This window comes from Periplaneta americana, chromosome 17, assembly GCF_040183065.1.
Source record: "Periplaneta americana isolate PAMFEO1 chromosome 17, P.americana_PAMFEO1_priV1, whole genome shotgun sequence".
NCBI lineage: Eukaryota > Metazoa > Arthropoda > Insecta > Blattodea > Blattidae > Periplaneta > Periplaneta americana.
Genome location: NC_091133.1, coordinates 57,816,869 through 57,832,590, shown reverse-complemented (window position 1 = coordinate 57,832,590; position 15,722 = coordinate 57,816,869). Strand labels below are relative to the sequence as shown.

Below are 15,722 nucleotides of genomic sequence, written 5' to 3'. Positions count from 1 at the left end.
TTTCTTTATTTGGTTTCTGCTATCCCGAAATTCGTTTGTTAAACATTGCGATATTTTAATACAGTACCGGTATTTCGCATAATGAGAAAGTAAACAATCCTGTTTCTTTCTTGCAGTCTACGAGATTACCGCCGGACCGTAATCGAAATCGTTGACGGGAGCGGCACAGGTGCTTTCACCCCCCTCTGAGTGACAGATGTTTCCAGGACACTCATATTAACAGTGAGAGCCACTTGTAGATCTTGTACGGCTTTTCGTGTGCTCAGCTCGTTTCAGACAAAAGTGGCATAAACGACGTTACAACGCAAACATCTAGGAGAGAAGTTCTGTAATTTACATCATAATATATATTCGTATTCAATGTCGCAGACGTTTTGGAGATACAGTACTTATACATTCTCAAGTTCGGCACACCACCCCTAGGATCGTTGTGCCGTATGTAAGTTGCTGAATTCGCATATAGATCTATTAGGTTTTGCGTGCTTGGCATACACCGAACACTTAGGCGTTTATGTCAACTTCAGGATTTCCCGTGGTTGCTTTTTTCATACAGATCCCGTTGAAACTACTGCAGTGATAAGGGTGATTATAAATTGGGGAGAAATTGTGAAACGATATTAGAGAAAATGGGAGTTCTAAAAAAACTTAAACAACACCGCTTTGCCAGTTACAAATTTAATTTAAATTCTTGGGGATTTGAACTCGGGCACCAGTGTGGAAAGTCGGCGCTCTGGTCATGTTAATATTGTTAAAAATTATTATTATTATTCACTTTATTTGAAATCTTAGAGTTTCTAGTTAGATATGACAGAATGATGACAGGAGAAATGGGATTATGAAGAAATGTTGGAATGTTGCAGGGGAAGTTGGGTTATAAAGACGTGAAGGAATGTTGCAGGGGAAATGAGGTTATGAGGAAATGGTATAATGGTTGCAGGGGACATGGAATTACGAAGAAATGGCGAAATTATTATAAGATAAATGGGATTACGAAGAAATGGTGGAATTGTTGCAGGAGAAATGGACTTATGAAGAAATGACGGAAGGATGACGGGAAATGAGATTGTGAAGAAATAGGCTAATGGACTGATGGGAAGACGAATGTGATCAATTTTGTTAGGAAGTTTATCCCAACATCGTCCTTGTCCACTACAAATTCCACTTAATTTGAACCTGAAACTCCAAGCATGGAAGTTGCTTCCTTTCCATTTCACGTGTGCTTATTCAGGTGTTTGATAATTCGTCTCTTTCCTTCATTTAAGAAGCCTGGCTTACCTTTCTTTCCATTTGTCTCTCACAGGGTGATTTTATTGCGGTACCTAAACGTTTTATCCGAGAGAAAGGAAATAGAACAAGCAATATTCTCGTTTCCCGGCTACCTATTTCTGAGAACTAAGGAATTACATATTTTGTGGCTATGTAGTTTCGGACTGTGTTAGGTACTAGGTTACTTGTGGGCTGATAAGTTGAATAGTATTTATTAAAGAAATTAAGAAGTAGGACCTAATAAATTTAGCACTTAACTGAATATATGAATCAGTAAATATGTATATTCTTTTTAATTACTTATGATAATTAATAGGCTACAGAATAAGCAAACGGAAAACCCACGAACATAAGCAATAACGTATGTGCCTAAGTATTATAATTGAAATATACACCCTTAAATCAGAAGAAGAAGCAATGAAGTGTGTACCTGGAGCGTATTCCACCATCAAACTTTGCAACTATAAACAATAATGTATGTGCCTAAGTGTTATAATTGAAATATACACTCTTAAATCAGAAGAAGAAGCAATGAACTTTTGAAAAGTGAAAAGTCTTTCTCTTTCTCCATGAATTGTAGACTTTCCACTTTTCATTTCAAAGTCTTTGCATATTAGTAATCATTGCAACTTCATGTTGCTGAGCTCCATTTCCTAGATAAAGAACATATAATTATGAGCAGGTACGTTACGGTAGTTTCAAGTTTACTGTCCGTTCGCAGTCACTACTGTAGCGTGCGTAAACAGTGTATACCTGCTGAATAATAATGCCTAAAGTTAAAAGTTCTCACTTGCAGCGGAATTTGGCGAGTGTTTTGAAGTGAATGACGGGAAAATTATATGTAAATTATGTAATACAAACACACGAGGTGACAAACGATTTTATATACAGATACATTGTAGCACAAGAAAACATACGGAACAGCTCAAATTGATAGCCAATAAAAAACAGACTAAATACTAACAATTCCTTTTTGAATATGCAATCGAAAATTTTCCTGGTTTTGTGCGAGATGATGGTGGCTGCAGACATACCGTTATCTAAAATAAACAATCCTCGCTTTAAACATTTTATAGAAAAATATACAAATAAAAAAACTCCCATGCCATGTAACATTGCAGCAAACGTATTTAAAACTATGTTAAGACTAACATTAAGTATAATAAGACAGACCGTTGCAGAAAATAAAGTCTTTGTAATGCTATGTAGCTCATATTTACTTTTAGAGCTGTCCAGATTTGTTTATGTTCACATTGTTATTCCAGTAATCGATTGCAGAACCAAGCCAATGTCCCCGGCCTATGTACCATGTTTCAGTCAACATTTGTAGTCGGTCCCCAACATTACAAGCCTGATTATAAGCCATTTATTGTTCTTTAGATGAAAGTTAGGTCTAAACTTCTTGTTTTTGGTTTTAGAATAGGCCCAGTCATACACTGTTTTTTTTTTTTAATTCTTCGTCACTTGAATCACTCAATAATAAATTTTTCCTTCTTATAATAATTATTTTCTATATTATTTTGAATCCAAAGCAAAAGCATACTGAATGTAATAAATTTAATCTTAACCTCCTCAGTCCTGGGGAGAATTTTGAGATTAAAAAATCTGTGAAATTTTAATGTAGTGTTGCAAATAGACTATGTACTGATGAAAAAATTAGGAGAAAAATATTCAAGTAATGAAAGTAACTCAAAACTGATGTATCCTATAGGAGACCATGGGACTCAGTGTATTGTAAATTAATTACATTAACTCTAGTCTGATTGAATATTCAGTTTTTTTTATAATATATGATACAAAATAACAGTTTTTACTTTAAAATCTAGAAGCTTGACGTCTACCATAGGAGACACAATGTGTATCTCAATTTTAGTAATATTGTACAAATTTTAAGGCATGAATCTGATTATGCCACCAAACAGAACAGTGTTTTATTTACCTCATTCAATATAATATTTATTTAATTTGTTAATATTATCAACAATCCAGTGATTTACATGCATGCATGCGTTCCATCTCCTTCTTTCCAGAAATAGCCATCTTGGAGCATGTGTGGCTGGTATATAAGTTAATTAATTTGATTGAATTCATATTTAGGTGGTGCCGCCGTCTCTTCTAAACATCCTCAACTAGTTTCAAGAAAATTTAAAACATTCTTCTTGAGATGGTGGGATTTTAAAAAAGTACTGTTTAATGTATCCCATAAGAGACGCTAGGCCTGAGGATGTTAATGGCAGAGAGACTTGGTTCTCTGCAAAAACCCCATTCACTTTTCAAAATTATTGCAATGGTGGAACAAAAGTAATAATACAGTTTTAAAGTTCCTGTACTTTTCCTTTTCATTTTACACTATGAGAACCAGCTTTGAAAAGTTTAATAGTGGAATAGGCCTCAGATTTAGTTCACGTGTAATTTCCTTTAAACAGCTGTGTGAATTTCTGTTCTATCTCGAAGCATTATTGTGAAAACGTACAGTCTTGGACACACGCTTAAAAGTAAACAACATGTTGAGTATGTGATCGCAGACGATTTATTTAATCGGCCAACAACTTGTTTATAACACACGCTGTGCAGACTTTCTTTTCGCAAAAAGTACTTCGACGTGCCTAGTATGTAAGACGTGCTGTCCTTAACTAAGCATGAGTCCACATGAGGGCATAGTATCACGCGACAGTAATGATTGCTTTGTCTCTGGACAGCACTGTTGCGTGAGAACAGCTCGTGTGATTAACGTGGCTTCTGAATTTTCTAACCTAATGTTTTGTTTTGTATCTCAATCACCGACGTAGTTCAGACACGCTGATTTTATTTATATATTTTCGTTGTCACTGTCTACAGCATGGGTGTCCAAACGCCCATAGAACCAGGAGATGTACGTCAAGCATGCTCTGCTAAGGTCAATAACTTTCCATATAAAATAGGAAAAACGACCTTAAAGAATATGCGCTGCGGGTTGCTTACGCCAAGGGTTACCTCGTACGAGTTACAATTGGACATCTATGGTCTACACTAGCATTTAAATGGTTGTCGTATCATTCATAATCACGTTGTGTATCTCTTTTTCATCAAATCAAAAAATCTACGGAACAATCCTGTATACTTTATAGATGATATTTATAGATAATATATTCCTAGGCACAAGAGTTACCGATCGAGCAATACAAGATTTGCAAAATCTGACTGACCTGTGCATTTTAACCACGCGAAGACACTGGCAGGGTACCAAAGAGTGAAATACAAACTTTTTAGCAGTGAAGATTACTCCCCTGGTGCCAGTGTTGCGCGCAGCACTTGGTTGCGATGGTAACGGTAGGACACGCATCCAAGTGCAGCGCAGAGAGAGGTCACGCTGGACGCTAGTCACTTGTCTTAGTGACCCGGGCACTTTTCACTTTCACGGTTCGGAAGGACCCTTCGCCGTCGAAATCTTTCCCATTTCTTTCTTGGCTCCAACTTTTTACTTTCTCATTATACGAAGTGGAAACAAAAAGTGTTAGGCCATTTATTCTGGGGGGGGGGGAAAAAAAAAAAAAAAAAAAGTTTCCAGACTTTTTACGAAAATACTATTTTTTCACCATTTCTGATACCGAAATAGGCTATTTATGGTGCAAATTATGAAACTGCCACTTCATGTAGTAAGTAGGGATGCTTGCGAAACGAGGCCGCTAGGCTGAATGTAGCGAACCTACAAACAAAATAACATCACTTTTAACGTGTAGGCCAAATCATACATTATTTTAGAAGCCATTGTTATAGGTATGCCATGATTCGTTTGTAAACTCTTTTAACGAACTGAAAATGATTTTTAGTGACACAAGATTGGAAAAAAGCGTTTTGTGTAATATTAAAAAAATAATAATGCTTCAGGAAACCAGAAAGTAGAAGAAATTTAAAAAGATTGTAATTGGAATAAATTCAGAATCCAATGGTGTTTAGTCAAAACATAACTAAAAAAAAAAAATGTTTTGAGATACAGGCTTTTATATTTTCAATTTTCCTATACAAATCATAATTATAGTTTACATACAAATGTGAATGAAAATAACATAAGATTAGATGGAGATATCATGGCTATACCAAACCCCAGATCACATATATAACAGATTGCTCATCCCTATGTTAAAATCGGTAGCACTTTGAAGAGAACAACCGCTAGGATCGCCACCCGTCGCCGTAAACGAACACGAGATGGCAGTACAGTCGCTAATGCAATTCAAATGGGAGTTATGACGTGACTCCTTATGTAACAACTAGATGGGAGCGTAGTAAACCTGACAAAAGTTGTTACCGTCAAAGCCTATAAAGCCGAGCAATCTGGGTATTGTATATATGATTTAGGACCAAACAAAAGAGGACTGTTTTTTATATAGGGCTGCGCTTTCAGCTGTAAAAGGCCATTTTTGGAGTTACGTTCTGACCAAACACCACAGAATTATTATCTGTAAAATCATGTCAGAAATATGCCATAGCATGCAATAGATCCATTGAAAGGCGTACACGAAAAAAAAAAGAGGAATGAACTGTTGAAAGTTTTTACTTTTAACACGCCTTCTCTTAATAGTCTATTTTAACATGATCGTATACTGTTAACAGGCCTACTTTTAACAATGGACGTCAAAAAAATCGTTTCGACGTACTATCTGTTTCTCCCAACTATTGCTTGGAATTCATTCATAGGCCTATCACATATCTACCGGCGGATCCATTCGGGAATGACGCATAGAAAGATAACTATAAAATTAGTGTATTCTGCATCACAGGTTTCTGGCCTGGAAGCTGGATTCCCATTAGTCAGACAGACAACTTGAAGCCTTGTGTAACTCAGATCTCATCGCCTCGTTATTTGAAAGAAGTTAAAATTTATACAACGGAAAGATAAGATTGATTGTACGAGATTCATCACTGTCACATTGTGTTAATGTTCACGATAGTGAAATAACAGAATACAATATAACATACACTGAAAGAGCCACCGGCGTGGCTCAGTCGGTTAAGGCGCTCGCCTGCCGGTCTGAAGTTGCGCTCGGGCGCGGGTTCGATCCCCGCTTGGGCTGATTACCTGGTTGGGTTTTTTCCGAGGTTTTCCCCAACCGTAAAGTGAATACCAGGTAATCTATGGCGAATCCTCGGCCTCATCCCGCCAAATACCATCTCGCTATCATCAATTTCATCGACGCTAAATAACCTCTTAGTTGATACAGCGTCGTTAAATAACCAACTAAAAAAAATACACTGAAAGGATATTCAATAGGAGAGCATGGTGCTTCGAGTCTGGGCTCAGGCGTGCGTGCGAGTCCCGCTTAAGACCTACCTGTTATGTTCGTGAGCAGGACTGGATAATAACTCTTGGTAACGAATTCAACAGAAACTAGAATCTGTCTGTTGGATTTATCAGGAGTGGTGAAAAGCTCTTGGTAACGGATCTAACACATAAGTTTCCCATTTCTTAACCACTGTAATGATAGAGCCGATAGCTCTGCAACTTCGGAGTGTTTCTGAATCTGTAATACGGCGCAGTATCCGAAAATTCTCTTGCATAGTGCTGAACACCATGAAAGTCTTAAATCATAATTCAAAGTTGAACTTTTTGAAAATAAAACTTATCAAGATGAAAGAGAGCTCAGACTTCGCAGAACATTAGCTGGATATATATATATATATATATATATATATAACATTTCTTCCTTTTCCTTTATGAAATATGGTCTAGGCTCGTATTCTGTTCCATCTTTGGCCTTTCAGAACTTCGTTTTGTAGACGGTCTATAATAAGAGCTTTTTAAAAATACACATCTGACATTATGCTAACAAGACACATCCATTGGGATTATATTCTTCTTTTAACTCCTTGGACTACGGACTCTGTTATTTTTAGTTCGGTCAGTGTATCCAGATTTCTTATACTTTTCTAATATATGCGTCTTTTACTGTCCGTTGTGATTTCATTTGTAATGCTTCTGTTCTGGTTACATCTTTGTTTCGATGAGTCGATATATATATATATATATATATATATATATATATATATATATATATATATACCTGCTGAATCTTCTGACCCTGCGGATTGGTAACTAGGAAAACCTGCATTTTACAAAGGATACGAAATACAGATGCTCACAAGTGACTCGCCGCATTCACCAGAGACGTTCACAATGATCAAAATACGGACTTTCTGCAAGTGAAATGCCTAGTACCTTTATCTAGTTTCTAGTGCGTACAGCTGTCAAAAAAAAAAAAAAAAGTGGTCGCACTCGTGAACTAAGTCCACTTCGGATCACGGTGATGTTATGCGATGCTCACGCTTGTAAAAGCAGTTTCGGAACTATGGAATCATTCGCTATCTGCGTCTCGTAGAGTAGTGGTAGAGTGCTCGCTTGCTCGCTTAATGGTTCGAAAGTTACGAGTCCACGCCTTATTCAAGTTATCATTTTATTTTGTTATAATTTTTAGCGATATAAATAATATTCAATTTAGCATTTATATTCTGCTATCGTTCTTTAGAGATGTAAATAATATTGAAGTTATCATTTAAATTTTGCTATCGTTCTTTAGCGTTGTAAATAAATTCAAGTTATCATTTATATTCTGTTATAGTTCTTTAGCGTTATAAATAATATTCAAGTTACCATTTATATTCTGTTATCGTTCTTTAGCGATGTAAATAATATTCAAGTTATCATTTATATTCTGTTATAGTTCTTTAGCGTTATAAATAATATTTAAGTTATAATTTATATTCTGTTATCGTTCGTTAGCGAAATAAATAATATTCAAGTTACCATTTATATTCTGTTATCGTTTTTAGCTATATAAATAATATTCAAGTTATCATTTATATTCTGTTATGTACTTTATCGATATAAATAATGTAAATTTAATGCTAGATTTGGAAAAATACAGTTGCATAATACTAGTGTTGGTTTTTTCCTTATATTAATACATTATACTATCCTGTAACACAATAAAATGAAAAGGAGAGACGAGGATTTGAGCCTGAGATGTTGATATCTGAATTCAGACGTTCTTCCAACTAAGCCACGGGTGCACAAGTAAAGAAGCATAATAATATGCGGTAAAATTAGCCCAATCCCCCTCCAAGACGTCCTGATGATATATGAAAGCTCGTCCAGGACATGTCCATTCGACTGCAAAATGTGATCGAGATTGGAGGAAGATGGACTAAATATTCAATCGTGGCTTTTGGTTTGGTTTTTTAAACTTTTTATTGTTTGAATTTTCTAAAGCAGACGCAAGTATGCTTGTTTTTTTTAGTTGGTTGTTTAACGATGCTGTATCAACTACTAGGTTATTTAGCGTCGATGGTATTGATGATGGCTAGATGATGCCGAGGATTCGCCATAGATTATCTGACATTCGCCTTACGGTTGGGGAAAACCTCGGAAAAAAACCAACCAAATAATCAGCTTAAGCGGGAATCGTACACGCGTCCGAGCGCAACTCCGGATTGGCAGGCAAGCGCCTTAGCGAACTAAGCTACGGCGGTGGCTAGTATGCTTATTTTGTTTATGCCACGAAAGATATTTTTGTTGAGTATAAAATTTTTCTTTCTTTATTTCCATTTGTAGCCATAATGTCACAATAAATAATGATAAGGTCATGGCATAATGCATTCATGAATCTGATGTTAATTAGGCCTACTAAAACAGTCATAAAATATATTTTCTCTCTATTTAAAAAAAACATAAAAAGCACTCGGTGGTGTGCGATCGCAAGACTTCACGAAGACCAGCCCACAACGCTACCATTACGCTACAAGTGTAACACGTGTAATACTTTAATTACAGCTGTATTAGCAGGCATCGTAGTCCAACAACACATAACATCGCCTGTCTCCGAATTGTAGCGGAGAAACTCGAAGGAAACATAGTATCTAGAGGGCGGCCACTTTTTCTTTTGACAGCTGGTACATTTGATCAAAATGAAAGTGGCCGGTCTCTCGAGCAACGAAAATTTTCTAAGTTCCATCGGGTGAGCGCACAGTAAACCTCCATGCACCGCTTTAGTTAACCCCATAATACAAGGTGCTGATTTTGGCTACCTCCACAGCATGCTTCGAATCCCCGTAGTGAATTTTTTGTTTTGTCCTTTTTATTTATACAACTCCTTTTAGTGTAATATAATCAAATAATTTTGCTCATGTAAATTCATTTTACTTACTGATAATTACAAAATTGGTGAAAATTTGTGGTTATAATTCCAGGAAATCAGGATAGCCTATATTCTGTCATCAGAATTATGGTTTTTCTTCTTGTTTACAATTACTACGTTTAGGCCCTGATGATCACGGATTTAGATTAGTATAATAATCATATTCCCTGCAGCACAACTTGCAAATTAATTATTGTCTGTTATTTAACCGTCATCATATTATTTACTCGATGTTCCTTAGGCAATAGAGTGTAAAGCAGCAGGGCTTAATACAATAATTAACACAGAATTTTAATACCTCCACAGCATGCTTGGCGTGGAGCAGTGGTTAAGCTACTTAACTTTTATGCAGGCAGTTCGAATTTGAATCTCCGTAGTGAATTTTTTGTTATGTCCTTTCTTTTATTTTTTAGAACTCCTTTTAGTGTAATATACTCAAATAATTTTGCTTATGTTAATTCATGTTACTTAAAGATAATTATAAAATTGGTTAAAAATTTGTGATTATAATTGAACGGTTGGATGGAAAAGAGGCCTCAGGTCACTCAGACCCTTTTTGTGTAAAATGTTTTTTCGGAGTCCTTAGGGTTTGAAATACGTGCCTTAGAAATTTCATGAACGTAACATTAATATTGCCAGTGTTAGAGCTGTGTGAATAAATGTTGATAAATGTGGAGACATCAGCTGTCAAACCTCCAAACACATTGTGGCTGTGTGAAACGTGTAACGTGTCACTAGTTGTGTTTAAGACGTTCTACCAAAAGTCTCGAAGCAACTGTCATACAAATGGAAGGTTAAAGTTAAGTGATACTGTTCCTGTTACACCCAAGAAAAAAACTCAAATTTGATAAGATACGAGATGTCACAAGTCTTTATGAGTTTTTGAAAGAAGATGAAGTAGCTGGTTTGAATAAAAGTTTAAGAACACCACTGAGGAACCAGGAGCATGGCAAGAACTTCAGGAACAAGATGAAAACTTATCAGTTGAAGCAAGTGAGGACATTGTAGACAGTTTATTAAGTGATGTGATTGAGATATGTTTAATCAGAATTTTTTTGAAATATTAAGTTCCTTTCTATTATATTATATTTTCATTAAATTATGAGGAAAAGCATATAATTTTCTGTGCATAGGCAGTGTAATAATAAAATAATAAACTGAGTTTATATTGAGTTCCTTTGTATTCTGTTGTATTTTCATTACATTATGCAAAAAAGCACATAATTTTCTATCCATAATAATAAATAATAAATTGAGTTTATATTTTATTTTCTGTTTTTAAGAAAAAAGGCCTGAGAGAGCCAATTTTCAAGCACCAATAACTTTTAAATCAATCAGCTGAACACAGATTTTCTTCTAAAATATTATTTAAACGTTGCAAATTCTTTTACCAAAAGCATAGAGTGTTATTTTGTACAGTTAAGAGAAAGGGACCAGTACTTTAAAATGTTTAAAGGACTTTTTCTCAAAACGCCATTTTCTCACTGAGGCCCTTTTTCCATCCAACCGTTCAATTCCAGGAAATCAGGATATATTTTTTCATCAGTTTTTACTTTTATCAATAGATGGCAAAGATAATAGTCAGTGTAGCCAATCGTACTATATATATTCAGTATTTTATTTACCTCTGCTGATTGTAAAACAACATTAGGTTCAACTGAAAATCTCTGATATTGTTAATTATGAGAATAATTTATGCTTAATGTACATCATCATTTTCCGCGACACTTTTTAATCGGCCAATAATGGTGTCACCTATTGAGAATAATAGCGCAACTATTTCAAAACTTGTCAATTTGTTATATATTTTGGTTGTGACTTCTCCCGTAGTTAGAAAGTTCGCTTGCACGATCATAAATATCAGATATCTTTGAACCCCAGTGTACACTCACAGTTGGTTATTTAACTACGCTGTATCAACTACTTGTTTATATACCGTTGATGAAATTGTTGATAGCGAGATGGTCATTTGGCGAGATGAGACCGAGGTTTCGCCATAGATTACATGACATTGGTCTTACAGTTGGAGAAAACGTCGGATAAAACCTAACTAAGTAATTAGCCCAAGCGAAAATGGAACGAATGTGATAAATCCGATTTCAATTATTCAGTTCTTGACGGATTACAGAAGAATGATAAAATTGCATAAATGCCAAAGTATGGTGTCCTCTTCCTGCATTCAACCACGCAGCAACGAGACAATCATGAACCCATTCATTCACGAGAGGGGAGGCTTGGTGTTTCGCTTTATGGCCAATAGATGGCACTGTGTGGAAATTACATGAAAACTTACAATAATTATTATTTATTGAGTAAGGAACTGTTTTAATTGTCCAAATTTCATTCAATGGTTGTACAATATTATTCTAAGGAAATTATAAATTTATTGGACACCTTTTCCTTTCTTTCTTTCTTTTAAAGTATGAAAATAATGGAATTATACCTTGCTAACGATATGTTGATCCTTTTCTATAAGTAGGATGCTGAAAAACTCATATGTTAGCTTTGCGCAGTGGCAATATCGTAACCAATGAGGTTTATCCGAGGTGCGATTATTGCTAGTTGAAAACTTATACCAATACCCCGCCAGATCGACGTGAAATATCGTCGATTTCGGCAATTTTTGAAAGCTCCTACGGGAGCAAGTAATTATGTTTGTAGTTGTAGGATTCAGAGACCGTTGGTATGGTGATTGATCATAGGTGGGCAACTCGTGCTCTCAAAGTGTCAACACAACCTCTTTGGTAGAACGAACTCGGTACTGGCTGTAGTGTTTGTATGCAAGGGACAAGTTTGTTCGTTTCTGCTATGAGTGGCGGCTCGTTTTAAGTGAAAAAACAAAACAATTCTCAGATCATTTCACTTCAGTGATGAGTCGAAAGGGGAAGATTTTTTTATTAAGAACGGGAGTAAAGCTTGTATTAGGTCCTATTACACTTTTTTTACACATGACATTTTATGTTACAAATAAGCATAGTGAAGATTTTAATAAAGAAATACCGTCTAGATCTGCTTTAGAATAGCTTAAGGTAAAAATAGGATATCAACAAGGTGAGACTGATATCAAATATCGTTAGCACATTGTGCTTGCGAGTTACAGACATAATGATTGACTAGTTAAGAGCATTTATGGATAAATTTGAAATGTGGCAGTATCATGTAGCACATACACAACTTCAGTTTTTTAAACTATAAAATATCTTTAAGAGCGATAAGAAAATCATCTTATCAAATATAAGACCCTACTTCAAGACCTACAGCACAGTTCACTGGTAAGTGAGAATTGAGAAGGTATGGAGATTTTTCTGAAATTCTTTTGGCTCACAGCCGATAGAAAATCCTGAAGGTTTATAGCTTGAATTGATAAATCTACAGAACAGCATGCCACTCAGATTCCGGTGAAATCAGGAATCGAACTGTTCGGAATGCTACCTAAGTCAGAATTTCCACATATACTCTTTGCTTCCACATTATGTGCTTGAGGCAGAGTTTAATCCAAGAAAGAAGTGTAAAAACTCTCAATATACAGAAATTGCTCAGAAGTAAGTTTATTTCTTTTGCCGTGACATGTAAAAATTACTTCTTTGAATTTGTGATTGTTTGAGACTATTACCTTTCTGAGAACAGAGGAATGCTCCTTAATGAATAAATACTTGTAAATTCTCGCGTTCTATGTTTAAAATGAGACATAAAGTGATCAAGACATCCCATAACATTAGATTTAATCAAGAATGCCTCAAACGAGACGTAATACCCAATTACATACACATAAACATAAAAAACAATTCATACCCAGCACAGAAAACAAAAGCTACAGCAGAGAAAATCTACATACAAAACAATATAAAATATTTACATCACATGAAAAACAAACACAATACAAATGCATATAAGACATATTTGCAGTTAACAAAAATAGTACATCATATACAATTAGAGGAAATTATTTTACATACGAACAAAGTAATAGCACAAATAAGTGATAAGATAAAGAAACGACATAGAAACAAACTGGCAACATAAACAAAAAACCAAATACAACACCACACACAAATTCCATCCTAAGATATTCAACAATACCAACGTAACATTTAACCAAAATGAAAGGAAATTACTTGAAAAAGGACTAAAACATAACCTACAATATAACAAGACACCAAGAACACAACAAATGCAAATGATCATCAATGCAGAAACAGCAATTCAAAACACACAACCACAACACCAAGAATACATCCGACAAGATTTATTAAGAAACATAGATAAAATAAACAAACCTTTAACCGATAAGCACGAAATTAAAACAATAAAGACATTAAGAGAGAAACAACAAGCACACAATTTGACATTTGTAAAAGCTGATAAGGGTAATTGCACTGTAATAATGAATGCTCAAGACATGAATGATAAAATTAACACATTTTTTTCACGAAAATAACATTACAGAAATAAAAATAGATCCAACAACAAAATATCAAACAATAGTCAAAAATACAATAAATCAAAACACTCACATCATACCTAACAACAAAAAACAACAATTGAAACAAATTAAACCTCACGCACCTAAACTAAAAGCATTACCAAAAATTCACAAACAAAATATACCAATCAGGCCTCTTATTAACTACAAGAATGCACCAGCATACAAATTAGCGAAATATATAGACAACATTATAAGAAATAGTATACAATTTGAAAACCCAACAACAATAATCAACACCATAGACTTAGTTAACAAAATAAAACACAAACACATTCCACACAATACAACATTAGCATCATTTGACATCGTAAATCTATATACAAACATACCAGTAACAGAAACACTAGAAATACTTCGGGAAATGCTTATCAAAAATAACATACCACAGACTCATATTAACGAAATTTTACACATCACAGAAATTATTACTAAACAAAATTATTTCACACATAACAATAAATACTATACACAAACTGAAGGATTACCAATGGGTTCACCTATATCAAGTATATTAGCTGAAATCTTTATTCACAACATAGAACAAACACACATACTAAATACCGACAACAACAAACACGCAGAGAAAATAATGTACTGGCATCGATATGTAGATGACATAATAGTCTTATATAATGGAAACAAAAGACAAATAGAAAACCTACATCAACAACTCAACAAAATACACCCCAAATTAAAATATACAGTAGAAATGGAACATAAGCAAGCTATAAACTTCTTAGACATCACAATAACCAAAACAAATAACAGACACGAATTCAAAATATATAGGAAACCCACTACAACCACAATACATATACACAATTCATCAAATCATCCCATACAACATAAACATGCAGCTTTCCGTACAATGACACACAGATTAATTAATATACCAATGAACAATGACAACTACACTGAAGAATTAAACACAATAAAATATATAGCACAAGACAATGGATACAACCCTAACATAATAGACACACTAATAAAAAAAGGCAAAACAAAAACAGACCAAACCAACACAAACAGCACGCGAGAATAAATACATAACATTAACATATCACAATACGAATACCCACAAAATCGCAACTTCATTCAGAAAACTAAAGTACAAAATTGCATACAAAACAAATAATACAACATAGAAATACTTAAATAACCACACTAAACATTCAAATATATATAATTCAACTGGAGTTTATAAATTAAAATGCAATAGTTGCCCACATTTTTACATAGGACAGACAGAAAGATCCTTTCATACAAGATACAACGAACATATTAAAGCTATAACCAAACCTTACATTACATCAAATTATGCAGATCACATTATCGACAATAATCATGACTACAATAATATAGAAACAGATATGGAAATTTTACACATCACACCAAAAAGTTTACAGTTAAATATCCTAGAACAATACGAAATATATAAGAATACAATAGCACACCCACATTACATACTTAATACGCAACTACAGTTCAATACGCACACATTGTTTGACATCATAATACGTCATAACATACAGACAGCCAACCCCCACCATAGGAACAACACACCCCCAACCCTAGCATCGACAACTGCACATCGCAGAGCCAAAATCAGCAGTGGTTCAAGAGACACTGAAGACGACGACAAATAGCGTCGAAACGGGCCGTCTGTCGAAGGTAAATACCTTTTTAAACAATTTTAACACTTTTAACGTGTGACAGTGTACATTTTATGTTATTAACAAATAGTGTAATAATAAATAAGTGTTGCAGCTATATTTCTTGTATCTTGAAAAGGTTGTATT

At 34.6% G+C, this 15,722-nt stretch overlaps 1 protein-coding gene and 1 non-coding gene across 4 annotated transcripts in view; both read left to right on the top strand.

The window, feature by feature from the left end:
• LOC138692920 (uncharacterized) overlaps positions 1–15,722 on the top strand; it is a 273,822-nt gene that overhangs the window by 61,028 nt on the left and 197,072 nt on the right. The window lies entirely within an intron of this gene.
• LOC138693541 (U4 spliceosomal RNA) lies at positions 11,939–12,079 on the top strand. The gene has a single exon (XR_011330370.1). It is a non-coding gene; the product is annotated as a U4 spliceosomal RNA (small nuclear RNA).